Source organism: Coenobita brevimanus, chromosome 44 (genome assembly GCF_032717465.1).
Source record: "Coenobita brevimanus isolate Jiangsu-jjx chromosome 44, ASM3271746v2, whole genome shotgun sequence".
Classification (NCBI taxonomy): domain Eukaryota; kingdom Metazoa; phylum Arthropoda; class Malacostraca; order Decapoda; family Coenobitidae; genus Coenobita; species Coenobita brevimanus.
The window spans coordinates 23080805-23098792 of record NC_136997.1 but is presented as its reverse complement, the minus strand read 5'-3'; positions in this window follow the sequence as shown (position 1 = coordinate 23098792).

Genomic DNA, 17988 nt, shown 5'->3' with positions numbered 1-17988 from the left:
TTTTGGAAATGTCAGTGAGAGGTTTCACAGTATTACTGGTAAATGTATATGTAAAAAGTGATGTTTGGGAGGATGTCACCCTTGAACTTTATTTGGAGTCACTGAGTAAGTTGGAGCAGGTTTTAATTAATTATAGCTATGATAATGTGTATTTTTTAGGAGATTTTAATGCAGACCCATTTATAGGTAGAGCATGGAATAATCTCAGCAATTTTATTGGGAGAAATGACCTGAAATGTTTTGATTATGATATGCTTGATATTAACACATTTACATTTATTCCTTACAACAACTCCTACACAAAATGGTTAGACCATAATTATAGGTAGAGATTCCAAAAATGTTATAATTTCTAATATACAGGTGTTATATTCTTTTATTGGATCAGACCATTTACCAATGGTTGTATGTATGTACATAAATTGCCCTGAAGAATGCCTTGGTACATTTTGCCAGGGAGAAACAAGTGTTAGTGAGGACTTTTTAAATTGGAACAGCCTAAGTGCTGATGATATTAAAACAATAGAAATAGATGTTAATAATGATTTGACAAGGTTAATTGCTCTTGAAACATTAAGTTGCCAGGTTACTGGATGCCAACGTAAGCAGCATATACAAGAACTTGATATTTTTTATGAGCAACTGATTTCTTCATTATCATCTCATACTAAGAAATATAAGGGTATGAGGGTAAGAAAAAATAAACATAGAATTATTCCTGGTTGGAATAGAAATGTTAAAACACTGTATGAGAGATCACGCTGTGACTACATGGAATGGTTGAAAAAGGGAAAAGAAAGAAATTCAAAGGAGTACATGAAGATGGTTGGTAGTAGGAAAGAATTTAAATTAGCACTCTCTAAGTGCAAGAAGGAAGAAATTAATGAAAGATCAAAGGCTGTGGAAGAAAAATTCTTAAATAAGAATATGACAGCCTTTTGGAAAGAAATCAAGAAACAAAGTAATAAAATAAGGTCATCAAAAGTAGTTGATGGGACCTGTAATGATAAGGAAATAATAAACATTTTTAATGGAAGAATGCTCAGAGGAGTTGGAGATGTTTGTAGTGGTGATGAAGAGGACTCCTTTCTCACAGTATTGAAAGAAAGGTGGAAAACTAAAAGAAAGTTTCATATATGCATATCAGTTGAAAGACTTTCTGTGTTAATTAAGTCATTGAATGATGGAATAGGGCATGATGGATTACATTCTTTTTTACTAAAGCATGCTTCAGTGGAGTTTTTAAATATTTTAACACATTTTATCAATAGTTGTTTTACTCATTGTTACATACCTGTTGAAATGTTAAAGGGTGATATCACTCCCATAGTGAAAGATCTGAAGGGTAATGCAGCGGACTCTGCTAACTATAGACCAGTAATGGTTTCATCTTGTCTTTTAAAAATTTTAGAACTTCATTTTTTAAATATTTTAAGTGAGAGTGTATTTTTTGATTCCAAACAATTTGGCTTCTGTAATGGAATGTCTACAAGAGATGCTTGTTTTTTATTAAAAGAAACCATTAGGTCATATACAAAAGGAGGCAGAAAATCATACATAGCTTTTATGGATCTATCAAAGGCCTTTGATAATGTTGATCATTTTAAATTGGGTCATATTTTACTGGATAAAGATTAACTTTAATGAGATATTTAAGAAACCAGTTAGCAAGAATTACATGGAATGGGAGTAAAGGAATGTATCATATAATTAATAAAGGAGTGAGGCAGGGAGGAGTTCTTTCTCCTTTACTTTTTAAACTGTACATAGATAATGTTTTAAAAACCCTGATGGAAACAGATGTGGGTTGCTGCCTTGGGGTTGTTAGATTGAATGCAATTGCATATGCTGATGATATAGCATTACTAGCTGATAGTGAAGAGCATATTCTATATTTGTGTGACATATTTGAACAGAATATTAATAGTCTTAATTTAAGAATTAACAATGATAAATCAAAAATTGTTATATTTCAACATAATAAGAAACAGGCACAAGGTATCCGTTATTTAAATTGTTATGAAGTGGTAAATGAATACAAATATTTAGGCCATGTAATTCAAGACAACTTTTCTGATAATCGAGATATTTCTTTCAGATTGAACTCATTTTATGCTAAATTTAATTCAGTAATTAGAAAATTTAAGAACGTTAATGCACAGACGTTACTGTATTTGTTTAAAGCATACTGTGTCCCTGACTATGGTTTAAGTATTTGGAATATGAAAGATATGCTTAAAAGCAATGTATTCAGAAGCTTTGAAAGTGCATTTGCAAATGCTCTTAAGAAAATATATAATGTCCCAAGATTAATAAGTAATCATAGTATATCTAAGGCAGCAGGACTACTTTTACTTAGACACCATGTTGCCCTAGTGCAAGCTAGGTATTGTAAAGCCCTAAGTAGAAAGAATAATGCGGTTTTTAGGTTATTTTATCAGTCCTCTGGCCACCATGTTCCTCATTTATTGAAATATTTTTATGATAAATATGAGATAGATATATTGGATAACTCTGTGGACATTATAAATGCCAGAATTCAGTGGGTGCAGAACCATGAGGAAATAAGTGGTGTGGAGTTAATGTAAATTTCGAGAAAGATGTATAACAGTTGATACTGAATGTGTTGGCATTCAAATTGTATATATTGAATTTTTTTTTTATTTATTTTTTTTTAAATTAATGAAATTGGATCAACTCCTCGATCTGATTGTTAAGGATTTATTTATTGTAAATATTTTATTAAATTCAATTGTAAAGGAGTATCTATAGTATTTATGATGATGAAATGTATTATATTTTATGTATCACGAGATACGAAATAAAGACGATTGATTGATTGATTGACTACTACTACTACTTCTACTGCTACTACTACTTCTACAGCTACTACTACTACTACTACTGCTACTACTACTTCTACAGCTACTACTACTACTACTACTACTACTACTACTACTACTACTATGCAGTGTATTCTGGGTCCAACTCCTTGGACTCGGATACGCACACGGACTTGGGTTCTTTTGTTCTGGCTCGGGCTAGAGCATGCAAGCAAGGGATAGGGCCCAAACACAGGCTAACCAGATTCACACGTATATTATAAACAAATACAGTGGCCATTACACAATTGGTGCATGAACAACGCTACTGTATATATGGTACAAGTATGGCATATGACACAATATTATATATGGCACAAATAAGGTATAATATGCAACACTATATACGACACAGGTATGGTATGTGGCATAACACTAGATATATCACAAATATGGCCTACTGCACAAGGCTATATATATGTCAAGGGAGACAGATATCCCATAGGGCTATGACACTGTAGGTTACCACAAATATGACACAGGGGTCGTGATATAACAGTTGGGGCACAAGGGGGTGGGTGAGATATTACACACAGCAAGTATGATAAACAGGGGTCACAAATGGGGCATGGATATTATACACAGGGTAAGGTGTTACACAGGGGTGTAGGACACTACACAATGAAGCACAAACAGGGCGATGCTAGGGGTTGAGAACACTACACAGGGGCAGAATACGAATATTACACAGGGGATGTGTACCCCAGGGTCTCTGACATGTTACGGGGGGGGGGGTTGTACTACACAGGGGCACGACACTGGATGGGGAAGATGGGGCTCACACAAGGTCTATAGCGCCAGGGATGGGACATGAGTGTTGCACAGTGTTGTTGGTGCCGCTGGAGGGCGCCGGGGTGCACAGAGGGTTAGGTCATTGGTAAACACAGGTGACGGCCCAGTGTGGGAGGGGGGCCATCAGGGGTGCACTCCCGAGGGGGGCACAGATCTCAGGTGACATGTTCAGGTGCCCGTGGTAAGCTGGAGGATGATGTGATGGGCGGCCCTTTCCTAATGGGGCTCTGGGAGTGTGGTGGCCCTCTGGACTGGGGCCGAACAGGGCTAAGAGGCATGCTGCACGGCACCTGCCCTTGGCCGTAGCGGGAGTCCTGGGGGCAGGTCCTGGCTGGTCCAGACCTGGGGTTGGCTGCGGGGCTCCCCTCGAGGTCCAAAGGCTGCGGTCTCGCTGAAATGGGGAGGCCGTCAGGGGTTGGCTGCAGCCACTCGCCCTGGGGAAGTCAGTCAGCTGCTGCAGGGACAGGACTCCCAGGCTCACAATGGGTCCACTCCAGGTACTCTCTGACCGGGGCCCTGTTGGGGATCAGTCTCCACCCTTGGTAGAGGAGGGGGAGCAGGAGGGCATCTTGCTCGGCCTCTGGAGGGGCGGGCTGAGCCAGAGACTGCACCCTCGTAGGGAGCCCTCCGGGATAGTGAGGAGAGACGACTGGTGGCCTCTCCCTCAGCCTGGCGGGCCTGGCAGACCCTGCCACAACTCCACTCCGGGGCAGAAGAAGGAGGTCCGGGGGACACTCCTTCCACCTGATAGGTCCGAGGGATGCTACCCAGGCTCCTTCCCAGGGTAGTGGACAAAGGAGATCTGGGGGAAACACCTTCTGGCCGACAGGTCCGGAGGACACTGCCAGGGGACCACTCGTCCCAGGGACAGTAGGAGGGGAAAGTCCAGCAGACTTTCTGGCTTCTGCGGCAGGTCCGATGGATTCTACCGCCCTCCTGCTGTCGGAAGAAAAGTGCAGCTGGGAGACGAGCAGTGGTCTCTCCCCCGGTAGCTGGTCCAGCAAATTCTACCACGGGCCTACCACCCTCCTGGGGACTGCAGGCGAAAGTCGTCTGGCTGACGGTCCGAGACACCTGCTCCCAAAGGTGAGTGGAAGAAGGAGGAGATCCGCTGGACGCTCCTCCTACAGTAGATCCAGTGAATGCTACTGTGCCGCTGCTCCCCTGGGGTAAAGTAGGCCCGTGAGCTCCTGAGGTGGCTCTTCCTATTGTGGAGGCAGGTTCGGTGGACACTGCTACCGAGGGCCTACTTGGGACTGTCTAAAGGAAGTCCCACTCCAATTCTGGTGAGCGCAATCCCTGTCAGAGGGTAATGCACCTGGTCGATACACTTCCTGTAGATCTAGCTGAGTGGAAAAGGGCATAAGGTAGCTGGGGATATGGGCCGGTGTAGCGCGGGACAGCATGGGACACCTGTAAGCTTCCCCGTGGCCTCCTCTTGGGGTGGGTGTCACCTCCCCATGTCCTCCTCCTGGGGTGGTGGTGTCGGAGTTGCTCCGTCGGGTGGGTATTTCAACTACTACTACTACTACTATTATTATTATTTATTATTATTATTATTATTATTATTATTACTACTACTACTACTAATAATAATAATAATAATAATACTGTAGGCTTTATAAGCACTAGTATAAATCTCATATCACAATGTGCAGTATGTAGTGTCTGCTGGAGACATACACAGCTTCTCACTAGGAATGCCAATCCACATGATGTATATCTACAATCTTGTCCCAAACCATCAAGAAATTCTTAACACATGATATATCTCAAGCAAAATCTTTGTAGCCCAGACGATACAAGAATTTCATGATACGAGCAAGTAAACCAGACTGAGCCAGTTACCTGACGTCATGGAAACTAACCATGGAAATCTACCAGACACTACATCCCCACTCAGCCATATATATTCTCAGATTTCAGAGGGCATAGGGACAGAGAGCCAGAGACTATGATCGAGGGTAGAAGGCAGGAGATAGGGTCAGCTAGGAGACTTGCTGTCACTCTATGGTAGGCTGTCAATCACATTTCGATATAACTGTGTACAGTAAACTCTGTAACCCAAGTGTACTATGTAATTCACCTCGCTCACGATACACAGAGGGGGAAGGTAAGAAAGAGAGAGACCTACCTATTCACTCTGCTCGACGACGCTCAGTTTTACTATCAGCAGCCCACGTTACACTCCACTGGTGATAGAGTGGAAGCCATTAATCTACGATACACATACAATGTCTCCATCTAATCAAACCCCTCGGCTATGTTCATCCATATTAGCAGTAGCGGTGAACAACGATAAATTACGTTCATCGATACTACTACTACTATACTACTATTTCTACTACTATTAATGAATAATTAAATAAATAAAAAATAAATAAATATAATCCACTGATAAATAATAATCCCATACTATTTTCGTCTGGTAAGGAAGCTCCCTAACAACTCTTTCTGAGCTATTTATTTTTGGATATGGCTTGTAAATACCCTTCTTTACGTCATTTATGCAGAGCAATGTATTACTGGCATGAATTAAATAACAAAGGAGAGGACAGGAAGGTATAATAAGCAAAGTAAATTACCGGTACCAAGGAAGAGGTGTTAGGGGGCTTCCTTAACCGACGGGAATACAGACCTTGGCCATCTAATCTGAGAGGGGTTAGGAAGCTTTGCCAGGTTAGAGTGAATGCGCTATAGAAAGTGTCTTAAGTCATCCTATTTTATGATTTTTTTAAGTTCTGCTGGCGATAGACGAGTGTACTAAATATGAATATCTCTGTTGTATCGATGGGACGTAGTAGTAGTAGTAGTAGTAGTAGTAGTAGTTGTTGTTGTTGTTGTTGTTGTTGTTGCTGTTGTGGTGGTGGTGGTGGTGGTGGTGGTGGTGGTGGAGGTGGTGGTGGTGCGGGTGGTGATGGTGGTGGAAGTAGTCGTGGTAGTAGCATACGCTAGTCCGGATAACAAAAATGTGCCTTTTGTTATTTGGTTACATGGTTACCACCCACCAAAACCATTTGACCTATAGCTTTCTGTAGAATCTCAAGGTTGCAATACATCGCGCGAGTGGATGGTGAGCGCCAGGACCAACTACATTTAAATTAATTCCCTTCCTCACAAAATAAGTAAATAAATAAAATGAATGAAGACAAGAGGAAGTAAGGTTTCAATTTTACTCGTGTCCATGGTATAAAAAAATCCATTTGGTTTTCGTTTGCATACGACTGATATTATATAATTATTAAAGAGATCATACCGGTAATTGTTTAAGAGGTTATGATTATTAAAGAGACTATAATTGTTAAAGAGATCATACCGGTAACTATTGAAAAGATTATAATTCTTAAAGGTATCATACCGGTAATTATTAAACAGATTATGATTATTAAAGACATTATAATTATTAAAGGGGAATAAATGCAAGGATAAGGTCATAGTGTTTGTATTGTATCCTGTGAAAAGAAATCCTTATGACTATCTTATAAAGATCAGCTTCCACGTATTCTCAGCTGAAGGCCTGTATTTTCTTTCGGTAAGAGCTCCCTAACATCTCTTCCTTAGCAATTTATTCTGAGATAAAGATCCATACTCTCATCGGTTAAGAGCTCCCTAGCAGCTCTTCCTTCGCAATTCACTTTTGGACTTCGGTTAATATCCTCTTTTACGTTATTGATGCGGGGTATGGCGTTATTGGAAGGACAGGGACAATAAGGTGTAATAAGCAAAATACATCACTTAGGAAATGGTGATAGGGAGCAACCGACAAGAGAACAGGCCAGCCTCTCAAGATATGTTTATTAAATGTGATTACGTGATGCAAATGATAGTTAAGAATTTTCCTGTATATATATAATCCTAGTTTGGAAATTACAAAAAAATAATAATGATAATTGAAATTATAACATCTAGCAGCTACCCAACACCCCTAGGAGGCGACAACAAGGGGTTTAATGGAGCGTACTGGGTGTCCGAGCTACATGGGGGCAAGTCCCGGGTAGCCACGCGCCCCTACTCCCCGGAACCGGCCCGACCCGTACACTTCAGCCCGGGCACACTACCCTCTCGCCAACCTGGCCTGCGTCAGGATCGGGGTGGAGCTGAACCTTACGCTCTGTACAGCCCTTTGGAGATGGCCTCAAGCCGCTCCACTTTAGAGATAGCCCAAGCTGCTCCACTAAAGAGGGAGCCTCCAGCAGGTCCACTTCTGACATGGTCTCCAGCCGCTCCACCTTGACTACCTGCAGTGTTGGTGGTGGTCCTGAGGACATGACACAGGCGACAACCTCCTGCTGCGCCCGCGGACGAGAGACGACCTCCAGCAGCTCTACATCCACACATTGCCCTCCCACATCCACATGCAGTAGTACCAGTCCCCAGCCAGGGAGTCCACTGCTAGCAGCCTGATGGCTGGGCCCTGTACTCTCCCCGAGGCTGTTCTCCCTGCTGCCAGCCCCTGAGGAGGACCTGCCCCTGATGGATCCCTCCTTGGAACAACACCACAGTCCTCTCCTGACAGCAGAGCACCCAGAAACGGACCGCAGCCCCCAGGTCCCTGACGGTGCCCCCAGTTCCCCGGGGCTAGGCCTACTGCACCCCTGGCTGAGGTGACGTGGCTCTTCAACCCGGCTGCTCCAGAGGTGTTTGAAGAAGTTGTTTGGCCCCTACTCTGCCAGCCAGACCTCAGCCCTCAGCCCCCAGCACCCGGGACCCTTCATCACGCCCTTGGGGGACAACACCGACCTACCTGGACAATAAATGACTTAGTGTGTGGTTCAGTGCATTGACATATAGGAAAGTGCCAAAAGTGGATTCATGAGGTGACCGTGCTAAAAAGTGACTTAAAGTGCAGTGCTATGGAAGTAAGGTTCCTGTGTTAAAAGCAGTGATCGCTATTGCTCAGCATAGCCCCCCATCTCCCCCTTGCATCTGTGTCAACCTAAATTCACCCCTCCCCCCCTTTTTCCCAGCAACAAGATCAAGCCAGTGCACCCCTCAATGATAGTGGCAATGGTGACCATAAGGACTCTCATGTGACCCAAAGCCACCAATCTAGAGACTGTATAAAAATCATAATCCCGAGGCACCAACATTCATATTGTGAACTGTACCACACTGAATTGTGAACTACGTCTATTATGTATCCTGCAAGATACGCTTGGCCCATTCAGCAGCCCAAGAATTGATGAGTCAGAAATATTGTGAGACATCCTATTACCCTTGCATAAGTTCTGTGAATATACTGTACGTGTAGGTTGTTGCCTTTAGTTTTTATGCCCGGTCCCTCCTATATTTGTAGTGTAGCCCCGGTCTTGAAAATAACCCAAGATTAAGCCAGGCATTCTTAGGACGGGAAGCTGCCCCAAAAACATCTAGCCTGACACTGGTGGACAGCGGTGGTTCTTGACCCGGGCCGAGTTAGATTAAAGGAGGAACAAAAACAGGGAAAATACCAACAACCCAAATTCGAGCAAGAGCAATGCAGTATCCATACATATTTATCAATCATCAAGCTGCTGTTTGATATTGGGTTTGAGGATGATAGACAAGAAATTGCTGTGACGTTACCACTGCTGGGCAAGGCAGCATCCAGCATTGCCCCCAAAATCATCCCCGACTTATCCTGGGCAAACTTAATGAGAATAGTGACAGAAGCAGTCACACCCTCCCTCAGAAAAGTCGTGGCATTGTCACAACTGGATAACCTAACATGCGACGGGAACCTGGATGATACACTTATCCAGGCAAGGTGGCTCATCATCACTGCATACCCAGAAGCAAACACAGAGACCCGGGAACAACATACTTTCAATACCCTGATTAGAGTCCTCCCCAACATGGTCAAGGAGCACTTCACAATTCAAAACCTAGTGGGGGACATAGACAGGGACGTCCAGCTGATACGACGGCGGTGTACCTCCCCCTCCATCTCCCAGTAAATTAACCAGTACCATCCCAGACATTCTTGCAATTTTATACCCACCCAATCCCGGACCAAAAAGGAAAAAAAAAAATTTATTGCATAAAACAATCCAAAAGGACATATAAATCAAGGAAAAGCAAAAAAAGTACTTCTTATAGGAGAAATAAGACAAGGATGGCCATCCGTTAAGTTTTTAGCCCAGTTTCCCAAGCCAGTTTCCCACCCAGCTGGGCGGGACGAGAAAGAACGGGGGAGGAGTAAGGGGAATTCCCCTTTCTCAGTGTCCTCCACTGGCTCATAATCCTCCCTAGAATAGTCATCCAGGTCTTTCTCTTCTGAAGAATCACTAAATGAAGGGACAGAAGGGTCCATGTGACAATTTCAACAGCCTCCTCCAGCCCAATGAGGCGGAAAAATGGCGTGATTTTCACGACATCCAGATGCTCTGACGGACAGTAGCACACTGAAGTTACCCACCCACGCAGAACCAAACTCAGTACTACAACTGCTTGAACACAGTGTTGCCAATACATTAGGCTACTCCTTAGCAAAACATAAGCTAGATTAAAGCAGTTTGAGATGTGCTACAGCACTCAAATTTTGCTGTCAGCACCATCACTTCGCTGGGATTAATTGTGACATTTTGTACTGTCGGCACCATGCCGACGGTGGGATTGTATGGGTTAACGCAGTTAGCAAGTTCCCAACCAACAAAACAGTACTGCATGGCAAATCCCGATCCTAACCAACCCACATCAGCCCCACGCTGGTGCCCCACTCATCCAGGACCTAAACTCCGAGTAAATGCCCCAGCCAGAGAGAGAACCAAAACCTCATATCGTTCATCCCCTGGGAGTTTTCTGCATGTAGCCACCGATGCCAGCTCCATGACATATGGGAGCAGCTCAAGGCTGCCCAGAGGAAAATAACACCCAGCAGCGACGCACAGTATCCTCCCTGGAAGACGAGGACCCTGGGGATGACACCCCACCCATGGGAAATACCAACTTAGAGAAACCAGAGCCAGAGAAAGAGGACATGCCCCAACAGCTGGATTTTTAGGACCGCCCCCGCATCTCCCCACGGTGGCGGGGGCTGCCTCTTGCAAATAACGCCCCCCAGTCTATGATAATATGAGATGGAACGGGGTAAAAACGAGGCTGCTGGTCGACATGGGAGCAGCCAGATCCTGCCTCTACAGCCTTCGGCCCGCTTTTTCCCACGTCTGCCCAACTCGTAGATATGGGGGATGGCCCCCTGCCTATCCGTGGGGAAACATGGGCCCTACATGCCAACAACTACCGGCACACTTGAACTCAACACAAATTTATTATCTTTGACTCCACCTGCCACAACTGTGATGGATACCTGGGGCTGGACCTCCTGCAAAAATTACGTACCACAATAGACTGCCACAAGCGGCAGCTTCACTTCAGCAAGACTCCAGCCCCTGCCCCCCCATGCCTTGAAAGCAGTATGCACCTGCCCCCTGCCCTTGACACCCCCCCAGCTCCCACCCCCCCTTGTCTTCCCCCGTCCCCATTCACCCCCCCCCGACCCCTTCCCTCTCCCCACATTTCCTGCCACTAATGCCTCCACCATGACAATTCCCCTGCATCACAAAACTTGGCTCCCCCTGAAAAGGCCCACCGAAACATCCGTCCTCTTCTCCCCTGGACTGCTGCCAGGAACACTCTTGGCCTGTCTCCTACCACCCCACCTTCCTATCCCCACACATCATGGCAATGAGAATTGCTAACATCTCCACGACCCCACTCAAGTTACCAAAGGGACTCGTTGTGGGAGAGATGGAAGAAGCAGAGCCATGCCCCACTGTGCCCCCCTCCGCCCCTGCCCCCATGCCCCCCATACCTGATCGCCTTTCAACCCACCAAGCCAACACCCTTCGCCACCTCCTCCTGGACTTTCAGGACCTCTTTCCATCAGGCTCCTCCAACATCAGCCACATCACCTACTTGATGCACCAAATACACACCACAGGACCACCAATCCGCCTACCACCCACATGGAAAAACCCTAAACAGCGGGCAGAGGAAGACCAGCAGGTCCAGGAAATGCTTGATGCCGGAGTGATCACACCCTCCAACAGCCCTTGGTCCTCCCCCATTGTCCTCATCCAAAAGAAAGATGGTACCATGTGCTTTTGCCTCGACTACCTCCGCCTCAATGACGTGAGCATCAAAGATGTCCCCCTCCTTCCCAGGATAGACGACTCCCTTGACACCCTGGACGGTGCCTCCTGGTTCTCCACAAGAGACCTCCAATCAGGATACTGGCAAGTCCCCATGCAACCTGAGGACAGGCAGAAGACAGTGTTTTCCACTAGCAATGGGAAGCACTGATTTCAGTGTCCTGCCCTTCTGCCTCTGCAACACCCCAGCAACGTTCTCCCAATTGATGGAGTCCATCCTCAGCGACCTGACCTGGGAGATTTGTCTGGCATATCTAGGCGACATTATTATCTTTAGCAAGACCTGGGCCGATCACCTCAATCACCTCAGAAGAGTATTCCAGTGGATCCGGCAGGCTGGCCTGAAGCTCCAGCCCTCCAAATGCGTCCTGGCAGCCCAGACCGTCTCTTCCCTGGGGCACGTGATCTCAAAAGATGGGACTGCAACTGACCTGGGCAAGTTGCATGCAATCACTTACATCCCCTCACCCCGGGACGTCCACAAAGTTCAGGCCTTCCTTGGCCTTGCTTCCTGTTACTGACAATTCGTGAGGGGATTCGCTGATATCGCCAAGCCTCTCCATGACTTCACCCGAAAGGGGGAACACTTCAATTGGACCACTGAATGACAGGAAGCATTTCAGGCACTGAAGCGCAGACTTACCACCGGCCCGATCGTCGCCTTCCCTGACTATACCCTACCCTTCTGGCTCTACACAGACGACTCCCTGATAGCCATTGGCATCGTCCTCACCCAAGTGCAAGAAGGGCGGGAACACATTATCACGTGCGCCAGTCGCACCCTAAATCAGGCAGAGCGGAATTATGCCGCCATCAAGAGGGAGTGCCTGGGCACCATCTGGTCCTTGGAGCACTTCTGGGCTTACCTCTCCGGAATCTGCATCACCAACATCACTGACCACCAGTTGCTCCAATGGCTTCGCCAATCAGACACCCATAACGGCCACCTCAATAGATGGAGAGAAACCCTAGAAGAGTTCAATTATGAGATCTCCTATTGCCCTGGCAAATTCCACACTAATGCCGACGCCCTCTCCCGCCTCCCCAACCACGGCCTTCAGCCCGGATCAGACCTCATCGCACAATAGCGTAGTAGGGACTGGCCACCATGGATCCTACCCCATTTGTTCACCAAACTGCAGCAACAGGACGACCACCTTTTCACTCTGTCCGGGCACATCATTCTTGCCCTGACACTGCCCTGGACACCATGAGACATCTTCATTCCAGCAAAGGGATTCACCTTGGGACAAAAAGGCTCCCTCAGATATTCAACGATATCTATTGGACCCCCAACCCCTCCCAGCTAGCCAAGCAGACCGCCCAATCCTGCTGAGCATGTGCCCTGGGCAAGGACATCACCCACACATCCGGCCTTCGGGAAGCATCACTGCCCACAATTCCTGGCAGTTGCTGTCCATGGATGTGGAGGGGCCCCTACCACCCAAAGTGGGCTATCGGTACATTATCATCTTTGTGGACACCTACTCCAGGTTCCTCATAGTTTGCCCAAACAAAGAACATCATGCCGTTGCCATAGCCAAGATCTTGATCCACCACGTCTTCCCCTATTTTGGAATTCCTCAGGCACTGCACTCAGATAATGCCCCCGAATTCACCGGCGCCATCTGGGAGGAGCTAGCCAACCTATTCGGCAACCGCATATCTCACTCCTTCCTGCATTGGCTGCAAAGCAACTTGATATGTGAAAGGAACCACCGCACCCTGATGAATCAAATCCGGGCCCGAATAGAGGAGACAAAGAATGAAGACTGGCCAGTCCATGTTAAGATCATCCAATGGGGAATGAACTCCTGCCCCAGGGAAGATAGCATTTCCCCACACGAATGTATCTTTGGGGAAGCGCCACTACTCCTTCCCTTACGCCGACATCTGCAATCACCCTCTACTCCTCCCATGTCCGATACCCTCCAACATCTTAAGAGGTGACTCCACCATCAACAAATCAGTTTAGACCTACAGCCAGATGATGCACCCTCCAACCCCAACAAGCCAGGCGACACTGTGATGGTTGCAAAGCTGCCCATCCCACAAACTTCCCCCATGGTTCATGGGCCCCTACACAGTCACCCACATTCCCGACCCCTATCAAGTGACTATAGACTATCACAACACCCCCTACACATACAGAAACCGCCATGTCCACCCTTTCCATGCCCCCATCTTTTCCCCCACTGTCTCCACCCACCCTGACGCCACCTCACCTTCGTCCGCCACCCTAGATGCCCCTCCAGATTTACTACAATTGCTACATCACTCCCTCCTCCTCCCTCCCTGCCATCATTGACGCCACCCCCTGTCATGCCGCATCCCACCTCACCGCTACCTTCACCAATGCCACATCACATTTCAACACAACCTTCACCAATGCTGCAAAAACCACCCACCCCACCACCCCCATCCTCCCCCACCACCGTGCCCACCCCCCACCTGCAGCCTGCCCTGTCCAGGCCCACACCACCCAGGACCCAGATGCCCTCAGCTACCCACTCACTGCCCACAACCACAACTGCACACCCACCAGCACACCACCAAAGCATTAACACTACCATCCCACACACCACCCCAAACACAGATGCAACGACATGAGGCCACACACCCACATCACCACCCACCCCCACCCTCAAAACCACCATCACCAGTTCCGGCTGCATTTCAAGCCTTCCCGTAAGATACACCGCCACCCCATCTCCCACCCCTCTACCCTCCCCTCTCAGCTCTCTCACCCCTAACACAACACCTATCACCTTCATGATACACCAGGTTCAGCCCTCTCCCATCTCTATCCCCAGGGTAAGCTGACACGCAACGCCCCGGCATGAAAGAACCACTGCCTCCACCCTCGCAGGTATTCAGCCGAGGCCCTCACCATAACCACACCACCGAGCCAAGAGGATCAGGCGCACCACCTGGGCCCCAGCCTTCGAGGTGAAACACTGCATCTCCAGGCACGACCACCTACTCTGCCTCCTCCAGGTGGCCACCCAACCTTCCACCCTCTTCCTCACTTATGCCCCACACCAAGACTCAGACAAGATGACCGACCACTGGACTGCTCTCCTGCAACACCTGACGCTGGCACACAACACCGCCCACACATACTACCTCCAGGCATGGGATGTGACTTTTCCCACAATGACAGTGGTGAAATGATAACAGCTAGCAGCAACATGACACCACAAGGAGGCAACAAGAGGGTTAGATGGAGCATACAGGGTGTCCGAGTTATATGGGCGCAAGTCCCAGATAGCTGCATGCCACTACTCCCCGGAACTGGCCTGACCCGTACACCTCAGCCCGGGCACACCACCCTCTCGCCAACCCAACGTGCGTCAGGATCGGGGTGGAGCTGAACCTTATGCTCTATATAGCCTCTTGGAGATGGCCTCAAGCCGCTCCTCCCTAGAGACGGCCTCAAGCTGCTCGACTAAAGAGACGGCCTCCAGCCACTCCACTTCTGAGATGGCCTCCAGCAGCTCCACCTGGACTACCCGCAGTGTCGGTGGTGGCCCTGAGGACACGTACAGGCTATGGCCTCCCACCACGCCCGCAGATGAGAGATGGCCTCCAGCCACTCTATGCCCACACATTGCCCTCCCACATCCACCTGCAGTAGTACCAGTCCCCAGCCAGGGAGTCCACTGCTAGCAGCCTGGTGGCAGAGCCCTGTACTATCCCCGGGACTGTTCTCCTTGCAGCCAGCCCCTGAGGAGGACCTGCCCCTGAAGGACCCTTCCTTGGAATGACGCCACAGTCCCCTCCTGACGGCGGAGCACCCAGAAGCGGACTGCAGCCCCCAGGTCCCTGACAGTGTCCCCAGCTCCCTGGGGCAAGACCTACTGCACCCCCGGCCGAGGCGACATGGCTCTCCAACCCGGCGGTTCCGGAGGCATCTGGAGAAGTTGTTTAGCCTCTGCTCCACCAGCCAGACCTCTGCCTTCAGCCCGCAGCACCCGGGGCCCTTCATCACTCCCTTGGGGGACGACACTGACCTACCTAGACAGTAAGTGACTCAGTGTGTGGTTCAGTGCATTGACATATAGGAAAGTGCCCAAAGTGTATTCATGAGGTGACCGTGGCTAGAAAGTGATTTAAAGTGCAGTGCTATGGAAGTAAGGCTCCCGTGTCAAAAGTAGAGATCACCATTGCTCAGCACACCCCCTCCCTCTCCCCCTTGCACCTGTGTCAAGCTAACTTCTCCCGTCTCCCCCCATTTTTTTCCCAGCAATAAGATTAAGCCAGTGCACCCCTCAGTGACAGTGACAGTGGTGACCATAAGGACTCTCATGTGACCCGAAGCCACCAGTCTAGAGACTATATAAAAATGATAATGCCAGGGCACCAAGATTCATACTGTGAAGTGTACCACACTGAATTGTGAACTGTGTCTATCACGTATCCTGCGAGATACGCTTGCCCCATTCAGCAGCCCAAGAATTGATGAGTCAGAAATATTGTGAGATATCCTATTGCCCTTGCATATGATCTGTGAATATACGTGTAGGTTGTTGCTTTGAGTTTTTATGCCCGGTTCCTCTTATATTTGTGGTGTAGCCCTGGTCTTGAAAAGAACCCAAGATTAAGCCAGGCATTCTTAGGACTGGAACCCGCTCTAAAAACACCTAGCATAACAATAATGTTTTCTCGTGAAAAAAGAACACGAGAGCAAAGATGGTCTGTAATGAGAGAGAGAGAGAGAGAGAGAGAGAGAGAGAGAGAGAGAGAGAGAGCACCACATGGGAGTATGGGCGGTCTTTTCGTCGGTTAGAGAGAGAGAGAGAGAGAGCACCGTCTGGGAGTATGGGGGGTGTTTTCGTCAGTTTCAGAAGTTCCCAAACACCTCTTCCTAAGCTATAGGAGAAACAGAATAATTATAAACGAGATTGTTATGCTGGGTGTTTTTAGTCCGACCTCTCGTCCTAAGAACACCAGCGACTGAGCGGGGTCCTCTTTTCGGACCGGAAGTAAAGCACCCATAAAGGAACAGGACATAAAAACCAGGCAGTACACCTTAACACATCTATTGTCTTAATTCATACACCGTTACAATATAAAACAGAGAGGTACTGGATATGCTTCGGATGTTCTGGTGTCAACATCTTTTTCAATATGAAGTTGTAGTATCACACATTTTTACATAATAATTTTTGAAGCTGTTTAGTCATAATTAACAGTGTGTAATGAAGTTTGAATGATGAACAACCAAATATCATTTCGCTGTTAGCTGTGGTATAGAAAGAAGGTGGATGGCAGACCATAAGTGCCACCCTGTTTCAATTATAAAATGTAGGTTAGGAGAAGTGAAAAGATATCTGAATAGTGCGTAAGTGTAAAGTCCTGGGGAACCATTTATTATGTTGGTATATGTGAATGTACTTAATGCCATTTAATAGAGGTGTATAATGTGCTAGTAGAGTTGTCATTTATCTCGACTTTTTGCATAAGCCCAGAGTATATGTAAATGCTTGGCACCTCACTTTAGCTGACCTCAGCACTGCGCCCTAGACGGCTCGGTGAGCGTACAGCATCAGAAGCCATTTTATATCAAGGGAGGTGGTATCGCTCTTACATATCTCTCGGGTCCCAGTTATATTATTCTGTACCCAATAAAGAGAGATTTAATCTGCTCATTTCTGTCACCTTACGCTACCACTTAATAACAGACCAGCTTCCATCTTCTAGTGGCAGAGGACCTTTGGTGGGAAGTGTCGGGCAGTGACGGCGAGTAGCTGACGTGTACTACAGACAGTGTCGTCGATCCAACACGGTGGTCTAGTTATACTAAAACAGCAGAACACATAATATGTAGTCAACTGCTACTCCATAACGGCTACATTAAATTGGTGGCCAGCAGTGCGACGATACATTCTATTGGTGCTAGCGGTGGCACGATATTTAGTGCTAGCCGTGTACCGATACATTAAATTGGTGCACAGTGCTGGGATACGATACGTGCTAAAGGGATTTATGCTGTGAACCAGTAACTCTTGCAATCGCTCGTTCCTGAAGGTGAAACAGAAAAATTTACTCAACTGTTGTAAGGGGACTAATTACCAGTGAGTTAAGTGGAGCAGATAAACTGGAGTGGTGAATATTAATTCCTCCCATTATTCTGCCAGTGCGAGATTCCTATCTTAAGCACAAACTGGCAGTTATCTCGC